The 22,964-nt window shown below is 46.3% G+C and overlaps 6 non-coding genes across 6 annotated transcripts; 1 reads left to right on the forward strand and 5 right to left on the reverse strand.

Moving 5' to 3' along the window:
- Positions 1-10,831: 10,831 nt before the first annotated feature.
- Positions 10,832-10,913, reverse strand: trnas-aga (transfer RNA serine (anticodon AGA)). Its single transcript has one exon. It is a non-coding gene; the product is annotated as a tRNA-Ser (tRNA).
- A 2,526-nt stretch (positions 10,914-13,439) lies between these two features.
- trnar-acg (transfer RNA arginine (anticodon ACG)) lies at positions 13,440-13,512 on the forward strand. Its single transcript has one exon. It is a non-coding gene; the product is annotated as a tRNA-Arg (tRNA).
- Positions 13,513-14,446: 934 nt separating this feature from the next.
- Positions 14,447-14,528, reverse strand: trnas-cga (transfer RNA serine (anticodon CGA)). Its single transcript has one exon. It is a non-coding gene; the product is annotated as a tRNA-Ser (tRNA).
- Positions 14,529-15,862: 1,334 nt separating this feature from the next.
- On the reverse strand, positions 15,863-15,944 carry trnas-gcu (transfer RNA serine (anticodon GCU)). Its single transcript has one exon. It is a non-coding gene; the product is annotated as a tRNA-Ser (tRNA).
- A 2,623-nt stretch (positions 15,945-18,567) lies between these two features.
- trnas-cga (transfer RNA serine (anticodon CGA)) lies at positions 18,568-18,649 on the reverse strand. The gene has a single exon. It is a non-coding gene; the product is annotated as a tRNA-Ser (tRNA).
- A 2,607-nt stretch (positions 18,650-21,256) lies between these two features.
- On the reverse strand, positions 21,257-21,330 carry trnai-aau (transfer RNA isoleucine (anticodon AAU)). Its single transcript has one exon. It is a non-coding gene; the product is annotated as a tRNA-Ile (tRNA).
- Positions 21,331-22,964: the final 1,634 nt, after the last annotated feature.

Here is a 22,964-nt window from a genome sequence, read left to right on the forward strand (position 1 = left end):
GCTCCAAATCCTCTGTACTGGATAAAGAGATTAGAAATGGATGGAAGTAAAGGCACTGTGTGGATGGAACTATACACAGTGTTAGAAACCCACGATGAAATGGCAGCATCTCACTGAGAATAAAATATTTTATAGTGCTGGCTTAAGGAAACCTTTCCACCTTTCCACCTCTCTTGCACATCAGTATCCATACCTAGTTATTTAAACAAATTGCCTCTAATTATAAACATCTTAATATGCTGGCTCTGTGGATCCGCATCAGCAATGTTTGCCCATTCCTTCAATTCATGTGCATCCAACACACAGTTCAATGCCAGCACCTACACATAATCTAAAATACAATCCTTATTTCAGTATCTATGTAAACATATAGTCTGTTAACTTCATCATCTTCATCAAAAGTATGCCTAACCCCATTAGGAAGTGTTCTTGTTATAAGTGTATTCCTCAGCTTTCCCCAAATTATCTTCTTCTTGCCAACATCTCTAGTCTTTTATCCTGCAATAACTCAGCCAACACTTAAATCTCCAAAAGCTGCTTGTGTTAATTTCTTTAAATCACAAATATCATGTGTAAATACTGGCCATGTAATACTCTGCATTGTGGAATAATAGTTTATTTTAAAGGGAACTAGAGAAATCAAGAAAGGCTTTTTTCTAGAATTAATAAATGCACATCCTGTTCACTGGGGAAATTAAGTCCACACCGAGCAATCTTCAATATGTTCAGAATATGACGGCAAGAATCCTATCAGGGATGCATTACACCTGTTTTCAAGTCCTTGCACTGGTTACCTATCAGATTTCGAGTCAACTTCAAAATCCTTATCCTCCTTATATACTGTCCTACAACTGTTATTACTGATCACCGAATTATTGTACTTGACATGACTTCATTCAGCCTTTCCTGAACGTCTATGACAGGCAGAGAGAGTGCTGTTTCTGGTGCGATCTTTTGCAGCTGACATTTCACTGTTTTAAACGAACAAGAAATTAGATTGCTCATAAATCAGTTATTCTATATAAACACAGCGTAATTGCCCTCCGAAAATCCTCTTTTTCTTGTTCGTTTTAGAGACCTCGATCGAAACTGATTTTAGATGTCAGAAAGGATATATTTTCTCTGTATTTCCTACATTGCTTTGTCGAGATTTTAACTTTATATCTAACTTTATATCTAGGCTCAGATTTCAACTATAAATCGTACAGTAATTAATAGCAGTAAATACTGATGTTTTGCGCCCTCTTACCACAAAAATATATGTTTTGTAGTTGGGATTAACTTTATTTCGTACGCGTAGCTACTCCGATTCGGACACCGAACAGTTAAAGATGGCGGCAAATCAGACACCCAGAGGGGGGGCGTCTTCTCGCCTCCATAACTAAAATGCCAAATAGGAGTGGCTTAAGCGACATACACAGTCGTGTAACTGACAGATTGAGGTAGCCTATCGTGTAAATTTCGCTTTGTTGCTGATAGGTTAAGCTTTCGAAACTCTGCCCCAAAGTCATGTGACTGATTTTTCGCCCTGTTTCGTTGGTTAAACGCAATGATCACAAGCACCACCATGGTAACTGGGATGTGTAGTTTTTAATTCCGTTTGAATTATAACTGTACGTACTGTCTTCATATTTGGCCAGGGCTTTAAAGAGAAGGCGCGCCAAAAAATTTCGGTGCCGTCGTCTCCGCTTTAAAGGTACCCCCGTGCTGGAAGAATTTGACCTCGGAACGTTTGCCCAGCGTAGTTATAGTGGACATAAAAACAAGAGTTCGCTGGCATTATATCCTAGAAGACACAGACCGGCACCAGACCGGTAAATGCTTGATGAACTAGGGATTGGACAGTTTCCAAGTGCTTGTACAATCGATGGAAATGTTCAAATAAATGTGCAAAAGAAATAAAATAATCATTTATTTCTTTATCATATTGGCTAGCTAATGTCCTCTCTTTGCTAGTTAGTGGCTGTGTTTCTGAGTTGGGTAGCAACGGGTGACTGTTCTCAGGCGGAAGATGTAAACAGCTTAATTTTCATGTTAAATAATTTTTAAAAATTAAAATTCATTCTATACAGCAATCACATATTTGGGTACTGTTTCATAAAACTTTCATGCTTAAAATGTTTAGGGAGAAATGGAAGACTGGTGTGTATTTTTTCTTTAAACTATCAAGACCAGCCATACACAGTACAGTTTATGTACATACAGTAATGTTTATGTTCCTAAATTAATATCGTTTATGACCTTCAGATGCGTTATGCTCCTCTTCTTTTTATGCTCAGCTACTAAAATTTCCCTTTAGTGGTAAAATTCCATATAAATTTTCAAAACTAAGCGGATTGAAATGTTCACAGTAAAGACATTAGATGATGAAATCTTTTCACTACCAAAACACAGCCTGGAAGAAGGCTGTGACTCTGAGTTGGGCGCTGACCCCGCCCCTGAAGTCAAAGAAAAGGCAGGCTTCCAACAATTCTTAGGGAATCTCAGCCAGAAAGGCAAAGCAAGGCGTATTTATATCAAGGTTTCTCTTGAAAACGTCTTAGATAGAGAAGCACTGGTTGACACTGGGGCTGAAATTAGTTTGATGTCAGCCGATCTACTCAGCGAGCTCAAACGAGTAGCGAAAGGAAAAGGCATCAGACTTAAGGTAGAACCGTGTAAGATAGATATTTCCAGCTATACCCAGGATCATGCCAGGATCACACACCGAGTGTGGGTGGCACTTAGGTTCGGGCCAATGAACGTGGTGCATCCTGTTTACATCTCTAGGTTTAAAACAGAGCCACTACTCATTGGCCAAGACCTGCTTGACAGGCTGGAGCCTCTGGTGGACTGCCAGCGTGGAAAATTGTGGGCTCAGGTCAAGCACCCTAAGCCTGTCGTACAGCAAAAAGGGGGGTTCAGTGGTTATGCTGTGATCACACAGTGCCCACTGAACACCATAGCTGAGTTGGAGGATTCTCCTGGTTCCTCTGGACGAGAAATAAATGTCTCTTCTTGCTTTCCAAAACTACAGGGAAGTCCTGCCCAGGCCAGCACTCCCACGGTCTCCCAACTACAGGAGCAGTGCTCCGAGCAGCTGCTTGACCCGCCAGGTAAAGCACACCCCTTTTTCATCCCTGAAGAAGAGTGGATCTCCCTGTCCGGTAATGAATGGGAGTCCTTTCTGTGCGCCCTGGTACCTCAGGGGGACAAGGACTACCACCCCATGGTGGTGGGAGGGGTCCAGGTGGCAGAAGTGCAGGTTGATGATGTAATTCTCAGCCTCAGCTCTGAGAAGTCCATAATCAGTGAAGGTCTGTTCGAGGACCTGTCGCGAAGCCGTCAGGTGACCCTGGTGACGCAATCACAGGGTCTGTGGTGGGCACCCCCACCTCATAGGTCCATTTGGAGCAAAGGAAGCTGTGCAGCTTCCATCTCCATCGGAAAAAGGAAGTTTGCTCACTACTTCCAGGTAGCACCTCAGCTGACCCATTCGGTCTGTATTGGTGCAGACCTGTTGGTTCGACTGGGCGCCCAGCTGGACACAGTAAACAGTGTGCTGTGGACACGGGTGAACCCAGATGCCCACTCTCTAAGCGGCGACCCCGAGAACATTCGGTCAGGTCAGACGATTCCTCAGGCCTGCCAGGTAGTAAACGAATCGGACCTGATCGTTCCTGCGTCAACAGCAGGGTTTCCGGTACGCCTTGTCCTAAAGAAGGGACAGAGGATGGATGCTGGCCGAGATCAGGCATGTGTTGACCCAGCTCTCCCGTGCAGGGGCCAAACTGTCTCTGGCTAAGGGACAGTGGTGTAGGACCCAAGTGGAGTACGTGGGACTATTGGTTGGAGCCCAAGGCATACAGCCACAGTCCAGCAGAGTCCAAGCTATCCAGAATATGAAGTCGCCCACTAACCTGTCTGAACTGCGCAGCTTTCTGGGAGTATGTAATTATTCCCGGCAGTTCATTGAGGATTACGCTGAAATAGCAAGGCCCCTCCACAAGCTGCTGCAGAAAGACGTGCCCTTTGAGTGGGGACCTTCCTCAGAACAGGCTGTGATGGAGCTGAAGCGCAGACTCGGTAGTGCGCCGTGCTTGGCCTACCCTGACAAAAATAAGGTCTTCTACCTTGAAGCAGGGTTCTCAGAGCACTGCCTTGGGGCTGCTCTGAGTCAGGAATATGACCAAGAGCGAAGGGTGGTGGCGTATGCCAGTCGAGCCCTGAACCCAGTGGAGCAAAAGTTCTTGGACTGCGAGAAGGCCCTGTTGTCTACGGTCTGGTCGGTAGAACACTTCCGTAGTTATGTAGGGGGACAAAAGATCATCATCGAAACCTGCCACCAACCTGTGACATTCCTGCATAGCCAGAGACTGAAAGCGGGCAGGGTGTCAAATAGCAGGATTGTGGCATGGATGATGGCCCTACAAGGCTATGAGATAGAGGTACGTTATGCACAGAGCAAGAAAATGTACCTGGGACAGGGCCTGGCTTTGGGCCAAGTGTGTCAAGGCTGTGACACTGACATGGAAGCTCCAGAAACAATTCCCGCTGCTGAGCTACCGAACAATCACCGGTACTACGATGAAAACGTGGGCCAGGGCTTACCCATGGCCTATGTTGACGGTTGCTCTTTTCGCCACGAACAGCAGGTGCTAGCAGGGGTAGGAGTAGTCTGGCAAGACAATACTCCCTGTGGGCCGACCCGCTATAAGCTAGGACCAAAGACTAGTCAGTATGCGGAAGTAGCTGGGGTGCTGATCACCCTCCAGCAGGCCCTGACAAATGGCCTTAAACAATTTGTCATCTGTAGTGACTCGAACTACGCCCGACATAGCTTCGTGTCCCATCTTCCGTATTGGAAGGGTACCGGCATGAAAAATGCCCGGGGCAAGGAAGTAAAGAACAAAGAGTTGTTCCTGGCCAGTGACAAGCTCACGACCGAGGCTGGAATGATGGTTTACTGGAGGAAGGTGAAGGGACACTCCCAGGTGAAGGGACCCGACAAAGACGGGAATGATGAGGCCGACCGGCTGGCTAAATCTGGCGCCTTAGAGGGTGAACCCTGGCAGTTCCAGCAGGAATGGCTACCCCCAGAAACCGTGGCTGAGGTCAAGGCGGTCACCCGAAGCAGGGCTAGACAGGATGTCGGAGCTGACCCTCAATCTGTAGTGCTTGGGTCACAGGGTTTTAACACCGATCTTGCGGAAATGCAGAAACAGGACCCAGCAATTGGGCTAATGTATCAGCATATCGCTGACCCAGTGCGTCAACCTCTTTCGGAGCAGGTGCTGAGCCAGTCTCCAGAGCTGAAGGAGCTGGCAGAGGTGAAAGACAACCTAAAAATTATAAAGGGGTTGTTGGTTTGTGTACCAGTTGCACAAGGTGTCCCAAAGTGGGTAGTTCCCCGCTGCCATCGGGGGGTCATGATCCAACACGCTCATGACGAGCCCTGTGGGGGTCACCGGGGAATCAAGGCCACGTACGACACTATCCAGCAGGTGGCATTCTGGCCTCACATGGGCCAAGACATCGCCGCGTATGTAAAGGGGTGTCTGACGTGTAGCCAGTTCCAACCATCACGGCCCTTGCACCGTGCACCACTCCAGAAAAAGGGCATGACATTCCCCTGGTCCAATCTACAAATGGATTGGGTGGGGCCGCTGGTGAGGTCATCCAGAGGGAACAAATATTTCCTCACGGTTACGTGTGCATTCACAAAATGGATTGAGTGCCTCCCAGCACCCAACGACACGGCAGAGACAACTGCAGTGCTGTTGGTGAACCATGTGTTCAGTCGATGGGGACTCCCCCTGACCGTGGACTCGGATCGGGGAACCCATTTCACAGCTACAGTAATGGCAACCCTGTGGAATATGCTTGGGGTCAAGGCCCAGTTGCATATCTCCTACCACCCTCAATCCTCGGGCCAGGCAGAAAGGGTAAACCGAACGGTGGTTAGTATGCTCAAAAAGTTTGTCTCCACCAGCAGTAGGGACTGGGACATTAAGCTGCCCCTGGTTCTGATGGCCATCCGAGCCACGCCCCATTGCTCTACGGGGGTCCCACCTTTTGAGATGATGACAGGTCGGAAGATGACTTCCCCTACACTGTCTTTATGGGGTGGAGGACCTGAGCACGACGGGGGCTGCTACGGCCCATCAGTATGTGTCAGCAAGCACATCTGCAGGCAACCTTTGCTTTTGCCCAGAACAATCTGGGAAGGAGTGCAGAGGGTAGGAAAGCATACTATGACCGAAAGGCAGTTAACCAGGAACTCCAAGTAGGAGACAAGGTCCTGTACTTCCAATTTGCCAAACCCACAGGGGTGGCCCGGAAATTCTTACCCAGTTGGACAGGACCCCACGAGATTGTCGATAAGGTATCACCGGTAGCTTATCGAATTCGGATTGAAAAAGGAAGGCAATCTCTGGTCTATAAGTGGGTGCATCGCAACCACCTCCGGTTGTATCGCCCACCTCAAATGGCGCCGGAGGACACAGAATAGGGTTAAAAGTCTAAACCCGATCAAGAGGGGGGTGCCCCTTTGTAGCTGCAGGTAGTTAGGTACTGTAGTGTAGGTCCTCCTAGGAAAATATATTCAAAATTATAGTGGAACTGTACCATGTGCCTCATCTGTGTTCCAGAATGGGAATCCTAAAACTGCCACGGCTGGTCCTGACAGTGCTGTGGATCGCTTCGACACAGCCCCTTGAAGTTGTGGAACCCGGTCCTCCTACCGGCATAGTCCTGCAGGACGCTCCCGGATTGTTGTTAACAAATTGCAGAACATATACTCAGCGAGTGTATGTGCGGCTGGACCCAAGTGATGTGTTTCGGAAGCACATCAACATGAACAGTAGGGTGTCCCATCATGGCAGGCAGTGGGCTAAGGATGCTGTATGGCATGCCCAGCTAGACACTATACACATGCTCCGCCAGCTGAGGAAGGCAACAGTCAGCCAGGAGGAGATGACAGGCCTCAGCCGCCCCAAAAGGTTCTTGGGGGGTCTGATTGCTGCGGCCTCCGCCGTGGGCTCGCTATTTTCAGCTGGTCTGTTTGCTGCTTACACTGTCACCCTGACCACCCTGAGAAGGCAGGTGTCTGGGTTACTTAAGGAAATGCCAGAAATTCAGGACAGGCTGTATCAACAGCAGCAGCGGCTGGAAAGCCTAGGGAAAACCTTACAGGGCACAATATTAGCAGTAAACCTTCATGCAGCAGTGTTAAATAACACCCTCCACACCGTGGGCAGGATTGTCGACGTGTTACAGTGGGATTATGCTTACGTGCAACAGGTCAGGATGCTGATGCAGGATTTGCTTAGGGAGCTTAGTGCCAAGATAACTAGCTTAGCCATGGGACAGATTCCAACTTACTTGGTTCCACTGTCCTTAGTAGAAGAAGTACTTAGGACAACCACTTCTGAGATGGTGCAGCCATTACAGGTACATTTTGCATACAGTCTAGGCAGTGCCATTCCTATACATGTCAACCCTGAAGCCAAGGAAATAGGTTTCCTGTTGAACCTTCCCATCGTGAGTGGCAAGGATATCTATAGACTCAAGTCTATATCGAACGTTGGCTTCTGGAGGGGGGACATGCATGTGAAGTTGACCACCCCACCGCTCGTAGCTTACCAGGAGGATGATCCAAATTTGTATCTTGTTCCAAACCTGGAACTGTGTATATCAACCAAGGATATCCACTGGGTATGCCCAAGTAAGCCATTCCTTAGGGACACAACTCAGAGGTTGTGTGGTATCAGAAAGGGGGCTGCCACTGAAAAGTGTAAAGCCACAGTGACGAGCAAAAGTGAGGTTAACGAACCCCAGGTTGAGCAGGTGGGAAAGAAATGGCTGGTCAGCACACCACAGTTAACGGTTACAATAACATATGACAGGCATGATACAGCTACCGAAGTGCAGCTACCCAACCAAACAGTTTTTCTACAAGTTCCTGAAGGAGCGATAGTGCATCTCAACGATTTAGCACTGTATCACCTGGAGTCAGAACTATACGAAACGGAACTCGAGATTGTGGACGCTTTCAGAGGACACGGCATTGACTTGGATGAGAGAATCCAAGAGACAGTAAGTCTTGAGGGTGTACAGGTAGTCGAATTTGTTCTTAACGACACAAACTTAAAAACTACACTGGTAGGTCCCAAGCACAGTCGTTGTGGATCCTCTGGGGCGCTAGGAACAATAAACGTGGTCATCTTGACACTGCTGCTGGGTAGCTGGATCATGGCTGGGGTAATGTGTTGGATGCTGTTCTCTTGTATCAAAGCCTTGCGGGGTAGTTTGAATGAGACAAAGGGAGCAATGGTTTATCACCGAAATCAGGTAACCACTCCCAAACGTCTGCCTGCTGCAGAGCTATCCGATACTGATAGTGAACTGCCGGAAGTTTAAGGTCTAGAGCTAATGATGATGCCCAATGCCTCATTCCTAGGTACCTTATAACTGAGAGCAGGTATACGCAACGTTCTTTCCAACACTATTTCCTGTACAAATTCTCGAGAGGTAATGTGAATATTGGGTGGTAGAATCCACCATGGTACAACAAACATCACTTAACTCTGTTTTTGTTTTGAAGGCAACAACGCCTCAGGACCTCGTGACCTTCAAAAAGGGGGGATATGTAGCGGCAATGCTTGTTAATAAGACAGAATTAAGCGTTGGTATGCTCCTAAAGGAGGCCCCATCTCACCCTCCATCTCTGTGGTGCAGCCACAGAGAAAGAATTCATGCAAGCTGATTTAAGATGTTTTTCTTTTGATAAGAAGCAAGCTCCCAGACGGGGATGCAATTAGCTAAGCCTGGCTATAATGATCAATGGTCATCCACTGGCGCCTATCTGTCTAGGGAGTGCCGAATGGACATCTGGACTGCATTTCTAAGTGTCAAGAGTAAGTGACTTATATCTCACCTTGACCAACCAATCAGGGACTGGCAGGGCGTGGTAATACCACGTGGGTCTCCAATGCCCGCCAAACTCTCAACCAATCAGCACACATCTGGGTCTTGATCAAAAAGGGAGCGCAAGCTCAGTTCTGGGCTCTCCTTGGCCATTTTCGCGCATCCTCAGAGACAATCACGTGACAACTGCTGTTGTCTGCAAAAGGACTTGGACTTTGTTCTAAGCGCGAGGCCGAGGATCCCGTACGTATTCAGAATTCTACCAACGTGAATGCTCCGCTTGATCAACGGCAGCCTACAGTTGGACCCTCGTCGACAACCTGAATAGCTTATTCAGAAGCAGCGCTGGACCGGGAACGAACCAGCTTCTTCCCAGGCAAAAGAGTGACTTGTGAGGACTCGCGGTCACACTCTGTGCATAGAGACTTTCTACTAGCCAGCCGGACTGCTGGTAGATCCCCTCGGAGCAACGACTGCCCTGCGCGCCGCAGTCAGATTCCTCCGGCCTTCCTACTCCGAGCTGCACCTCGACTGGTTGGCCGGTAGCCAGAGGACGCCGACACAACGCCCATTGGACAACCGCTGCAACAGAGCCTGTCAGCTGGTTTGGTGTTCGTGCCGGGAAATTCCAAATCCAAACACAGTGGATAAGTAAACCCCATGTTCTACATTGCGTCTCGAGAATTTAATTGTACCTCAACACAAGTTGTTATCAATTTAATTCATGAGTAATGTATTTACTTCCGAGTTTAGAGTAACAGTGGGTAATAACACTGATTAGCGATTTGGTAACCGAACGATATATATTGACATATATTCTCTGTTGTGTATCTCTTTGTGTTTGCATCTCTTCGAGATTATATACCTTGTATATTGATAACCCTCACAGTAAGGTCTGCCGCTCGTATCCAGGCAGACTAGTATATGTTTGGTGCACAGTTTATATTAATAAATGTATCTCGTGTATTGAACCCGTGTGTGTGCGTTGTTAGTTGTTCTGACGATTGATTTTCTAAAAGCCCCAACGAACAACCTCGTGATTACTGCTACAATTGATAATTGTCTCAGTAAACCCATCAAACCACTACACTATCAAGACCAGCCATACACAGTAATGTTTATGTACATACAGTAATGTTTATGTTCCTAAATTAATATCGTTTATGACCTTCAGATGCGTTATGCTCCTCTTCTTTTTATGCTCAGCTACTAAAATTTCCCTTTAGTGGTAAAATTCCATATAAATATTCAAAACTAAGCGGATTGAAATGTGCACAGTAAAGACATTAGATGATGAAATCTTTTCACTACCAACCAATGCACCACGAGTGCCCCTGTCGGTCATTTTGGCCAGCCAATCACTTACCGCGGTGCCCTACGGTGCCCTGCGGGTTGGTTACTGTACCACGGGTTTTTACCGCTCATTTTGAATGGCTGCATCTGTAGGTTGTCTCTCGCAGTGTTCAGGAATTGCATTCCGAAACTGAGTCAGATCAAAAGTTGTAAGAAAAGCACCTATGGTGTCGGTTCTAACAGCTTTATTGATTCGATGTTAAAGGCCGGAAATGGGGCACAAGACACGCGACCGCAAAAAGCGTCGCCATCTGCTTCCAGCTGCAAAATGCCGTTTGCGGAAGCTGAAGCATTTGAACTTGAACTTTATTGCCATATGTAACCGGTACTGGTACAATGGAATTCTTACTTACAGAAGGTCTCTCGATTGTAAAACAAGTGTAAAAAACAAGACAAAGTGCAAACAGTGCATCAAGACAATGTACAAACAATAGACAATGTGCAAGTAAACATGTAGACATTTCTTTCCAAGGCAGCGGGTACAAGCGATCTCGCGTTTTAAAACCACCAGGAAAAGAAGAAAGGCACTTTTCCTTGCTTGCGCCAGCACACAACGATGTGAGGAGGACACCGTAGTCGGCAGAATTCGAACCTGCGCGGGGAGACCCCAATGGATTTCTAGTCCATCGCCTTAACCACTCGGCCACAACTACAGCGAGCACCGCTGTTGCTGCGTTCTTGCTACAATCTCACATGGATCGCGAGGCGCCGGCGGAAACATTTTTCAAAGTCAGTCTCCATTAAAAAAAAAACCTTTCCAAAATACAAGCCATGCAGACAGACACGCCTCAGAGGACTTAAGGGTGGCTTCATGTGGGAATGATAAAGCCTCCCCGTCTGGACAGGAAAATGGCACTTTGTTAGACACAAAGAAACAATCAACAACAGACAAATGTCCACAAGCATTTAAGAAGCCGCACCATGTTCTTGCTACAATCACACACGGATCGCGAGACGCCGGCGGAAATCTTTTTCAAAGTCGTTCTCCGTTAAAAAAAAAAACCTTTCCAAAATACAAACCTTGCAGACAGACACGCCTCAGAGGACTTAAGGGTTGCTTCATGTGGGAATGATAAAGTCTCCCCGTCCGGACAGGAAAATGGCACTTTGTTAGACACAAAAAAACAATCAACAACAGACAAATGTCTACAAGCATTTTAGAAGCCGCACTTGAAATAGCTCTTATATTCGTGTTAGACGCAGGAATCGCCTTTTTATTGACGTTCTTACGAACACCATGGAAAGCAAAATAAAGCAAAGCAGAGCAGAACAAAACGAACAAAATAAAACCCTCACGTCCTGCACTTGAATATAATGCCGTTACGTGCCGAAGCGGTATTGGACGTCATCCTAGCACTGCAACCCGGGGCGTACGGTATATGGGAACGAGCACACGTCACGAATCGTCTCTAATCACTCCCTGCACTGTAAGGCGCCTTGAAGCGTGCACCCTCAACATTCATCTTTGCGCATCTGTGAAAGGTAAACTCTTGAGCAAACTCTGAACCAGACGCTCAAACTCCAGCTAGGATTAGGGGTCGCATTCCCATGCTACTTGAACACTTTGTTCAAACCAGGCTGTCCGGACATGAGTTGGCGCGCTCCAGATTTTCTTTTTCTTTTTTTTCCCTCGTACTCGAGGGTCATTTTCCTGTTCCACATGCAATTTCAACATCTTCCTTGGGAGATGTCAAGCCAGCAAGCCACTGCTGTGCTTCAGTGGCCGGTGTGGAGTTCAGTGGCCCTGTTGTACACGGAAAGCACATTGAGCTCCTTGGACATGAAAAGTTCCAGTTAAAAGCCATTTGTCATCCTTTCTCTTGGTGTCGATGTTGCTATTGTATGTAAAGGTGGCAACTTGCTCAGCGAGCAGGCGGAGCGCACAGCGAATGCAGATGTGTCTGAGTTGTGTGTCCAAGTGGCTGCAAAAGGACAGAGCTCCTGGCGCGCTGTGGCTTAGTTGGTTAAAGCGCCTGCCTAGTAAACAGGAGATCCCGGGTCCGAATCCCAGCGGTTCCTTTTTTTGTTCTGTCTTCTCGAACAGGACTGGTCATTATGGACAACCGCCTACGGCTAGACTTAATTAAATGCAAGTATTCATTTCCTGTCTTGAACGACTTGTTTTTCTTAGAATGCAACTTGCAAAACATGAAATGCAAACCTTGCTAATCAGCGCTCGCGGCTGGAAAACAAAAAAGAAGTCAGCAATGTTTTTTCTTTAACCTTAACCCTGCTAATGGAGGAGTTAAACGACCGAGTCTACGCAGCTTAAACGGTCCGCACGTCGGGTTCTTAGCTGAAAGGGTGGTAAATCAGGCTCACCCAGTCCTTAATCTTTTAAAGAGGATAAAAAATTGAACCTAGTCGCCACATCACATACATCCTGTTCAATGATAAGAAGGTGACATCTGTCCTCGCTCCAGAGTAAATCACACGTTGAGGGCATTTTTTTTCCACTTTACCGTGAGTCGGGCTCGGCTGCACACAGGCGAGAGCAGAGCAATGAGGTCACGGGGACAGGGGAGTCACACGCTGGCGGTTTGAACACGCGGAAGATCACTGAGGGATCTACAGTATATGGACCCTCTGTGCGCCACCCGTCCAAACTCTGGACTCTGAATCCTGCCATCCGAGTTTAGATCTCGGCGGAACCTGAGCCGCAGTTCCTTCTTAAAACGTAATCTGGTGAGCATTTCTAGAATCGTACTTGTATAGATGCAGCCTTTAATGTGTTGCTAGGTTAAAATTGATGACTTCTTGAACTTCAGTAGGCAATTGCCCTCTTGATTTCGGATTTAATTGCTTTACTACAGGGGTGCTTTTATGATGACAGAGTCATGTTCAGGTACTTTGCTGGATGGAGGAAGCTCATTTCGGACTCTGTGATCTGCTCACCTGGAAAGGTCTGCTGTACTACTACAAGAGAGAAGTAGAGTCTGGAAGAAGGGACAATTTTATGATGCTTTGGAAGAAAGTGTTTTTTTTTCTTTGAAATCGAAATGAATCAGAATATCAGTGCAAAGGACAAACTCTTGGTTTGGTTTAAAGAGATATGGTTTTAAACAGACACAATGTAGAAAACAGGTGTTTCTCACTTTTGGAAAAGAATGGACCGGGGGTAATGTTTTACTAGTTGCAGTGCTGAGCTCACTGGGTTGCAGTCATGCAGTGTGACACCAGGGCCAGTGGCGCAATGGATAACGCGTCTGACTACGGATCAGGAGATTGTAGGTTCGACTCCTGCCTGGCTCGGGTCACTTTTAAACGCATCAGGCTACTCCCTAAGTAGCCTGTGCTACTTACTGTATGTGGGTGTAATCGTACCCAGTACGAGATTTCCTTCATGTAAATGAACTGCACCTGGGCTCAGTACGGTGCTGAGAGCCCAGCGTTGCTGTTCTAATTAGCACGCACTGCATCGGCTATGAACCCGAACATTTCAATTATTCCGATCAGTAAGTCAACACGTAGTCCACATGAAAGGTAGAAATATTCTCTTGTCTGTCTCTTGTTTGTATATAACTGAATGTCTCTGACAATGTACTGTTAGTTTTAATTGAAGAACGGCATTTGTGTTCAAATATAGCAGACAAGTTTACGTAACTGCTCATGCGACACTCAGTTGTAATTAGTCAAGAAATAAAGTCGAACAACAGCTGAGGGTTTGAATGTGAACGTATCAGATTGCAGCGCCTTTTACTTCCATTGACAAATGATAGAGATTCGAAGAGAGATCCTTCAGACCGGCAAGCAAACCCACGGCTTTTTCGGTTTTCTATCTAGGCAACGTTGGTGTCTGCAATAGCATAAATGAAAGCACGATGCAATTTCTGTGGCTACATTTGTTGCACTTCATGCACAGTAAGAGTGTTTCTAACACCAAATAAAAACTCAACAATTAGCGATCACGCCTTCTCCTCAGTTAACCCACTGAAACCCTCGCTGATAAGAGTTCTTTACTGCGTGCTTTACGAGCACCTATCGTGTCGGTTCTTTGAGCTTTATTGATCCGGTTTTCAAAGGCATAAGTAGAGCACCAGACATGCGAACGCAAAATGTGTGGTTATCTGAAGAATTGATTTCCATGGCAGCGGGTCCAAGCGATTTAGCGTTTTTATAGTACCAGAAAAGGAGAAGCAGCACTTCGCCTCTGCCGCGCAGGCACACTACAACGTGCGGCAGACGCCGTAGACGGCAGGATTTGAACCTGCGCGGGGAGTCCCCACCAGATTTCGAGTCCATCACCTTAACCACTCGGCCACGACTACGGCGAGCTCGCCACTGCCGCATTCCTCCTATAATCTAACACGAGTGCGAGGTGGCTGGGGAAACCTTTTCAGAGTCGCTCCCCGTTAAAAAAAAATACCTTTGACAAAATACGTGCCGGCAGACAGACACGCCTCCGAGGGTTTAAGGGTGGCTTCACGTTCAAAGGATAAAGTCTCCCCGTCCTGATGTCAAAATGCAACTTTGGCAGACAGAAAAAACATCAACAAACCACAAATGTGGACAAGGATTTTACAAGCTGCACCACACTGCACTTTGAAAAGCATTTAAATTAGTGTTAGACGCAGGAATTGCCTTTGGTTTATGCGCTTACGAAAGCCCTCAGCTCCTGCAGTTGAATATAATGCCGTTACGTGTCGAAGCAGTAACGTACGTCATCCTACCACTGCAGCACGGGGAATATAGGGAAACGAGCACACGCTACGAATCGTCTCAATCACTCCCTAGAGTTGTAAGGCGCATTGAAGGGTGCACCGCCATCATTAATCGTTGCGCCTCTGTGAAAGGAAAGCTCTTGAGCAGTCTTTGAAACAGCTCGGATGAAACACTTGATTGCTTCCATGTGCATCTGGAGTTAATTTCTTATTTTCACTTCACGCCGCCCAAAGCATTTCTAAAACAGGAGATTCGCGTTTGGGAATGCGCCCTGCCCTACAAATAAAACAGGTCTACGGGTCTGAAACCTGCTCCACAGAAAACAGTTTTGTTGCGCTTTTGATCAAAGGGAGATTCGTTGTTCTTACTTTTTGATGACATAACACCCAAAGGGGCTTCTTTGGAGTTGGATTCCAACCAGCATCCTAAAGTTTATTGGCGGTATCCTTTACAGTGTTCTGTTCGGTCGACAAGGGACTGAAGTGGGCAGCTTTCCTCACACATACAGTGCAATGTACTGTAGTGTTCCCGTTCACTGAATTCGCAGTTCTGCATCAGACCTCTAACTCGTTTCCTTAGTCTTGGTCAGCTTGAATTTAAGCCACGAACCATCCTTCTACTGTATAAACGTCTAGAGGAATCACAAACTATTTGAGAGGCCATCATCCCAGGGGGAACTGACAAAGTCTATCTCTAAACACCTAGCGCAGTCTCTCGAGAGACTGTCAAAAAACACTTTCGCCGTTTGTGTTGCAAGTAAGTGAAAACGCGGTCTCAACCCAGAGCCACTTGGCAGCAGCAGCACATAAATACTGTTTCTGTCACTGCACTACTGATACCGACGTTAGCCTACTATACCATGTTCAGCCACCGCTGGAAAACATACTGCTCTAGTACCGAGGGCCGACTTTGAACAGGCACACGCGTCAGCCATGGAGAGCGACGAGAATGGGATTCGAACCCATGCGTGCAGAGCACAATGGATTAGCAGTCCATCGCCTTAACCACTCGGCCACCTCGCCAAGGAAACCAGGCTGTCCGGACATGAGTTGGCGCGCTCCAGATTTTCTTTTTCTTTTTTTTCCCTCGTACTCGAGGGTCATTTTCCTGTTCCACATGCAATTTCAACATCTTCCTTGGGAGATGTCAAGCCAGCAAGCCACTGCTGTGCTTCAGTGGCCGGTGTGGAGTTCAGTGGCCCTGTTGTACACGGAAAGCACATTGAGCTCCTTGGACATGAAAAGTTCCAGTTAAAAGCCATTTGTCATCCTTTCTCTTGGTGTCGATGTTGCTATTGTATGTAAAGGTGGCAACTTGCTCAGCGAGCAGGCGGAGCGCACAGCGAATGCAGATGTGTCTGAGTTGTGTGTCCAAGTGGCTGCAAAAGGACAGCGCTCCCGGCGCGCTGTGGCTTAGTTGGTTAAAGCGCCTGCCTAGTAAACAGGAGATCCCGGGTCCGAATCCCAGCGGTTCCTTTTTTTGTTCTGTCTTCTCGAACAGGACTGGTCATTATGGACAACCGCCTACGGCTAGACTTAATTAAATGCAAGTATTCATTTCCTGTCTTGAACGACTTGTTTTTCTTAGAATGCAACTTGCAAAACATGAAATGCAAACCTTGCTAATCAGCGCTCACGGCTGGAAAACAAAAAAGAAGTCAGCAATGTTTTTTCTTTAACCTTAACCCTGCTAATGGAGAAGAGTTAAACGACCGAGTCTACGTAGCTTAAACGGTCCGCACGTCGGGTTCTTAGCTGAAAGGGTAGTAAATCAGGCTCACCCAGTCCTTAATCTTTTAAAGAGGATAAAAAATTGAACCTAGTCGCCACATCACATACATCCTGTTCAATGATAAGAAGGTGACATCTGTCCTCGCTCCAGAGTAAATCACACGTTGAGGGCATTTTTTTTCCACTTTACCGTGAGTCGGGCTCGGTTGCACACAGGCGAGAGCAGAGCAATGAGGTCACGGGGACAGGGGAGTCACACGCTGGCGGTTTGAACACGCGGAAGATCACTGAGGGATCTACAGTATATGGACCCTCTGTGCGCCACCCGTCCAAACTCTGGACTCTGAATCCTGCCATCCGAGTTTAGATCTCGGCGGAACCTGAGCCGCAGTTCCTTCTTAAAACGTAATCTGGTGAGCATTTCTAGAATCGTACTTGTATAGATGCAGCCTTTAATGTGTTGCTAGGTTAAAATTGATGACTTCTTGAACTTCAGTAGGCAATTGCCCTCTTGATTTCGGATTTAATTGCTTTACTACAGGGGTGCTTTTATGATGACAGAGTCATGTTCAGGTACTTTGCTGGATGGAGGAAGCTCATTTCGGACTCTGTGATCTGCTCACCTGGAAAGGTCTGCTGTACTACTACAAGAGAGAAGTAGAGTCTGGAAGAAGGGACAATTTTATGATGCTTTGGAAGAAAGTGTTTTTTTTTTCTTTGAAATCGAAATGAATCAGAATATCAGTGCAAAGGACAAACTCTTGGTTTGGTTTAAAGAGATATGGTTTTAAACAGACACAATGTAGAAAACAGGTGTTTCTCACTTTTGGAAAAGAATGGACCGGGGGTAATGTTTTACTAGTTGCAGTGCTGAGCTCACTGGGTTGCAGTCGTGCAGTGTGACACCAGGGCCAGTGGCGCAATGGATAACGCGTCTGACTACGGATCAGGAGATTGTAGGTTCGGCTCCTGCCTGGCTCGGGTCACTTTTAAACGCATCAGGCTACTCCCTAAGTAGCCTGTGCTACTTACTGTATGTGGGTGTAATCGTACCCAGTACAAGATTTCCTTCATGTAAATGAACTGCACCTGGGCTCAGTACGGTGCTGAGAGCCCAGCGTTGCTGTTCTAATTAGCACGCACTGCATCGGCTATGAACCCGAACATTTCAATTATTCCGATCAGTAAGTCAACACGTAGTCCACATGAAAGGTAGAAATATTCTCTTGTCTGTCTCTTGTTTGTATATAACTGAATGTCCCTGACAATGTACTGTTAGTTTTAATTGAAGAACGGCATTTGTGTTCAAATATAGCAGACAAGTTTACGTAACTGCTCATGCGACACTCAGTTGTAATTAGTCAAGAAATAAAGTCGAACAACAGCTGAGGGTTTGAATGTGAACGTATCAGATTGCAGCGCCTTTTACTTCCATTGACAAATGATAGAGATTCGAAGAGAGATCCTTCAGACTGGCAAGCAAACCCACGGCTTTTTCGGTTTTCTATCTAGGCAACGTTGGTGTCTGCAATAGCATAAATGAAAGCACGATGCAATTTCTGTGGCTACATTTGTTGCACTTCATGCACAGTAAGAGTGTTTCTAACACCAAATAAAAACTCAACAATTAGCGATCACGCCTTCTCCTCAGTTAACCCACTGAAACCCTCGCTGATAAGAATTCTTTACTGCGTGCTTTACGAGCACCTATCTTGTCGGTTCTTTGAGCTTTATTGATCCGATTTTCAAAGGCATAAGTAGAGCACCAGACGTGCGAACGCAAAATGTGTGGTTATCTGAAGAATTGATTTCCATGGCAGCGGGTCCAAGCGATTTAGCGTTTTTATAGTACCAGAAAAGGAGAAGCGGCACTTCGCCTCTGCCGCGCAGGCACACTACAATGTGCGGCAGCCGCCGTAGACGGCAGGATTTGAACCTGCGCGGGGAGTCCCCACCAGCTTTCGAGTCCATCGCCTTAACCACTCGGCCACGACTACGGCAAGCTTGCCACTGCCGCATTCCTCCTATAATCTAACACGAGTGCGAGGTGGCTGGGGAAACCTTTTCAGAGTCGCTCCCCGTTAAAAAAAAATACCTTTGACAAAATACGTGCCGGCAGACAGACACGCCTCCGAGGGTTTAAGGGTGGCTTCACGTTCAAAGGATAAAGTCTCCCCGTCCTGATGTCAAAATGCAACTTTGGCAGACAGAAAAAACATCAACAAACCACAAATGTGGACAAGGATTTTACAAGCTGCACCACACTGCACTTTGAAAAGCATTTAAATTAGTGTTAGACGCAGGAATTGCCTTTGGTTTACGCGCTTACGAAAGCCCTCAGCTCCTGCAGTTGAATATAATGCCGTTACGTGTCGAAGCAGTAACGTACGTCATCCTACCACTGCAGCACGGGGAATATAGGGAAATGAGCACACGCTACGAATCGTCTCAATCACTCCCTAGAGTTGTAAGGCGCATTGAAGGGTGCACCGCCATCATTAATCGTTGCGCCTCTGTGAAAGGAAAGCTCTTGAGCAGTTTTGAAACAGCTCGGATGAAACACTTGATTGCTTCCATGTGCATCTGGAGTTAATTTCTTATTTTCACTTCACGCCGCCCAAAGCATTTCTAAAACAGGAGATTCGCGTTTGGGAATGCGCCCTGCCCTAAAAATAAAACAGGTCTACGGGTCTGAAACCTGCTCCACAGAAAACAGTTTTGTTGCGCTTTTGATCAAAGGGAGATTCGTTGTTCTTACTTTTTGATGACATAACATCCAAAGGGGCTTCTTTGGAGCTGAATTCCAACCAGCATCCTAAAGTTTCTTGGTGGTATCCTTTACAGTCCTCTGTTCGGTCGACAAGGGACTGAAGTGGGCAGCTTTCCTCACACATGCAGTGCAATGTACTGTAGTGTTCCCGTTCACTGAATTCGCAGTTCTGCATCAGACCTCTAACTCGTTTCCTAAGTCTTGGTCAGCTTGAATTTAAGCCACGAACCATGCTTCTACTGTATAAACGTCTAGAGGAATCACAAACTATTTGAGAAGCCATCATTCCAGGGGGAACTGACAAAGTCTATCTCTAAACACCTAGCGCAGTCTCTCGAGAGACTGTCAAAAATCTCTTTCTCCATTTGCGTTGCAAGTAAATGGAAACAGTCTCAACCCAGAGTCACTTGGCAGTAGCGGCACTTAACCACTGTTATTGTCACTGCTTGATACCAACGTTAGCCTACTATACCATGTTCAGCCACCGCTGGAAAACGTACTGCTCTAGTACCACACGTGTCAGACATGGAGAGCGACAAGTGTGTGATTTGAACCCATGCATGCAGAGCACAACGTATTAGTAGTCCATCGCCTTAACCACTCAGCCACGACTACAGCAAACGCTGTTATTGCTGCATTCTTGCTACAATCTCACATGGATCGCGAGACGCCGGCGGAAATCTTTTTCAAAGTCGTTCTCCGTTAAAAAAAAAAAACCTTTCCAAAATACAAACCTTGCAGACAGACACGCCTCAGAGGACTTAAGGGTTGCTTCAAGTGGGAATGATAAAGTCTCCCCGTCCGGACAGGAAAATGGCACTTTGTTAGACACAAAAAAACAATCAACAACAGACAAATGTCTACAAGCATTTTAGAAGCCGCACTTGAAATAGCTCTTACATTCGTGTTAGACGCAGGAATCGCCTTTTTATTGACGCTCTTACAAACGCCATGGAAAGCAAAACAAAGCAAAGCAGAGCAGAACAAAACGAACAAAATAAAACCCTCATGTCCTGCACTTGAATATAATGCCGTTACGTGCCGAAGCGGTATTGGACGTCATCCTAGCACTGCAACCCGGGGCGTACGGTATATGGGAACGAGCACACGTCACGAATCGTCTCTAATCACTCCCTGCACTGTAAGGCGCCTTGAAGCGTGCACCCTCAACATTCATCTTTGCGCATCTGTGAAAGGTAAACTCTTGAGCAAACTCTGAACCAGACGCTCAAACTCCAGCTAGGAATAGGGGTAGCATTCCCACGCTACTTGAACACTTTGTTTACGCTCAGTGCTGGATTTTGGGAACTTAAGGACGAGTGGGACTTTTCTCCTATCTGTCAATTCGTTTTGTTTTAGAGACTCTTGGCTGTCTGTGTTGAATAGTGCAGCGTGAAGAAAACGTTTTCGAAAACTGTGCCGGCTCAAAAGTTGTAAGAAATCCTCTCCAGCTCTTTTAAGTCTCTTCAGTTTTGTCATTTAAAGTGAAACTAGATGTATAACTGGAGCCTCACTTATGCAAATATTGCAAATTTACATAAGTGAGGCTCCAGTTCGACATCTAGTTTCACTTTATATGACAGAAGTACGTCAGACTGTGCCGGACTGGGGGATCACTTCCGGTTATTTTTACCATCTTAAACATTTGAAATCCTCCCCTAGGCAATTGTGACACTTCATCTTGGCTCCACCTTGGACACTCTTCAATCTTCCATCACTTCTCTCTTCTCCCACAACACTCTCGTCTGTCGGCAGTATGTGGCGTTTTTGAATTACCACCAATCTCACCACAGCAAGAAAGCAACGGGTTTTGGCAAGAGAGGAGGAGACTACCTGGCCCGAACGGGGATCGAACCCGCGTCCTTGGCGTTATTAGCACCACGCTCTAACCAACTGAGCTAACAGGCCTCGTGCCCGCTGTCCTCTCTGTGCTGCAAAAAATGGAATTCAGGGAAGTTTCTTTTGTCCTTCTTTGAATAGAAAGCCCTGCGATTCAGTGTACGGGCTTTCTCGTGCTGTTTAATTGTTCTTGTAACCCAAATCCTACACTGGCCTGAAGTGCCCCCCCATTTCACAGCATTTTTCAGCTGATTTCAAATGTACCTAAAGGAGAAGCATTATTGAAGACCATCAATTACCAAGAGCTTTTGTCAAAGGTTTTGGTGGTCACTTTTAATGACCACAGAGAGCTATGACCTCGGTTTTACATCTAATCCAAAAGACGGCGCCTTTTTACCACACAGCGTCTCCGTCACTATACTGGGGCATTGGGACCCGCACAGACCTCAGGGTGAGCACCCCACCCCTGGCTCCATTAACACCGCTTCCAGCTGTAAGCTTTGCTTTTCCCTGTAGGTCACCCTCATCCGGGTACTGACCTGGCTCACACCTTCTAAGCTTTAGTGGGTTTTCAGTTGCGAGTTGAAAGGGGATGCAAGTGATGGAGCCGCTCGCTGCAAAAGCCACTGCATTGGCCGGGAATCGAAACCCGGCCTCCCGCATGGCAGGTGAGAATTCTACCACTGAACCACCAATGCACGTTGCAAGGGTCTCCAAAAAAGACGCTTTTTTACCACTCTGTGCTGGATGTTGGGTCCCAAGGGAACTTCTGGACGAGTGAGAATTTTCTGCTATCAAAATTTGGTTTCGGAGACTTTTGGCAGCCTACAGATGCAGCCATTCAAAATGCGCGGGCGATACCGCATTATTTTGCGGTACGCTGTACGCAGTCTACCGCAAGCTTCCGGTAAATACCGCGAGTTACCGTAAATTCTCCTATAATACGACAAGCAAAATAATAGTATCCGGAATTTCCGCAAGGTGGAGCTAATAAAGCTCAACCTCTCATGTTTGAGCTGTGGCCATCAAAGTCTTTAACGAAGATATTACTAATAGTATGAATAATGAATGACCTTGGACAAGCTGTAAGTGTAAACTCAAAGTATTGCCCTGGTCAACATTCTTTTTTTCATTGACCGTCTTTGTAAAAGTAACACCACAGCATTTCGCAATCACGCATTTGTTTCCAATCATGCAAAGTACAGTAATTTTTGAGAATCGATTCACCATGCCTTTCACATGCTCATAAAAGAGATTGATTTAGGAACATAAACATATTACCGTATGAAAACTGTACTGTATACAGTATGTATATGTATATTTAATGTCTTAACTGTGCCCGTTTAAGTATTGAATATTCATATCTGATTTTACCACTGAAGGGAAATCTTAGTAGCTGAGCATAAAAAGAATAGGAGCATACTGCAACGCGTGTGAAGGCCATAAACAATATTAATTTTGGAACATAAACATAGAGTATATGGCTGGTCTCGGTACTTTAAAGAAAACATACACGAAACATGGTTTCATTATGACCAGAATCGGTCTTGAGATATTTTTAACTTGATTTACAGTATTTGAGAGGTATGTCTTAACACCGATACTACAGTGCTTAAGTACTGCTCACGTATATGTTTCTAGGTTTATATTATGCATTTCATACGGTCAAATTACTTTTGAGCAACTAATAAGAAGCGCGAAAC

The sequence above is a fragment of the Atractosteus spatula genome (assembly GCF_055471065.1).
Source record: "Atractosteus spatula isolate fAtrSpa1 chromosome 16 unlocalized genomic scaffold, fAtrSpa1.hap1 SUPER_16_unloc_1, whole genome shotgun sequence".
NCBI lineage: Eukaryota > Metazoa > Chordata > Actinopteri > Semionotiformes > Lepisosteidae > Atractosteus > Atractosteus spatula.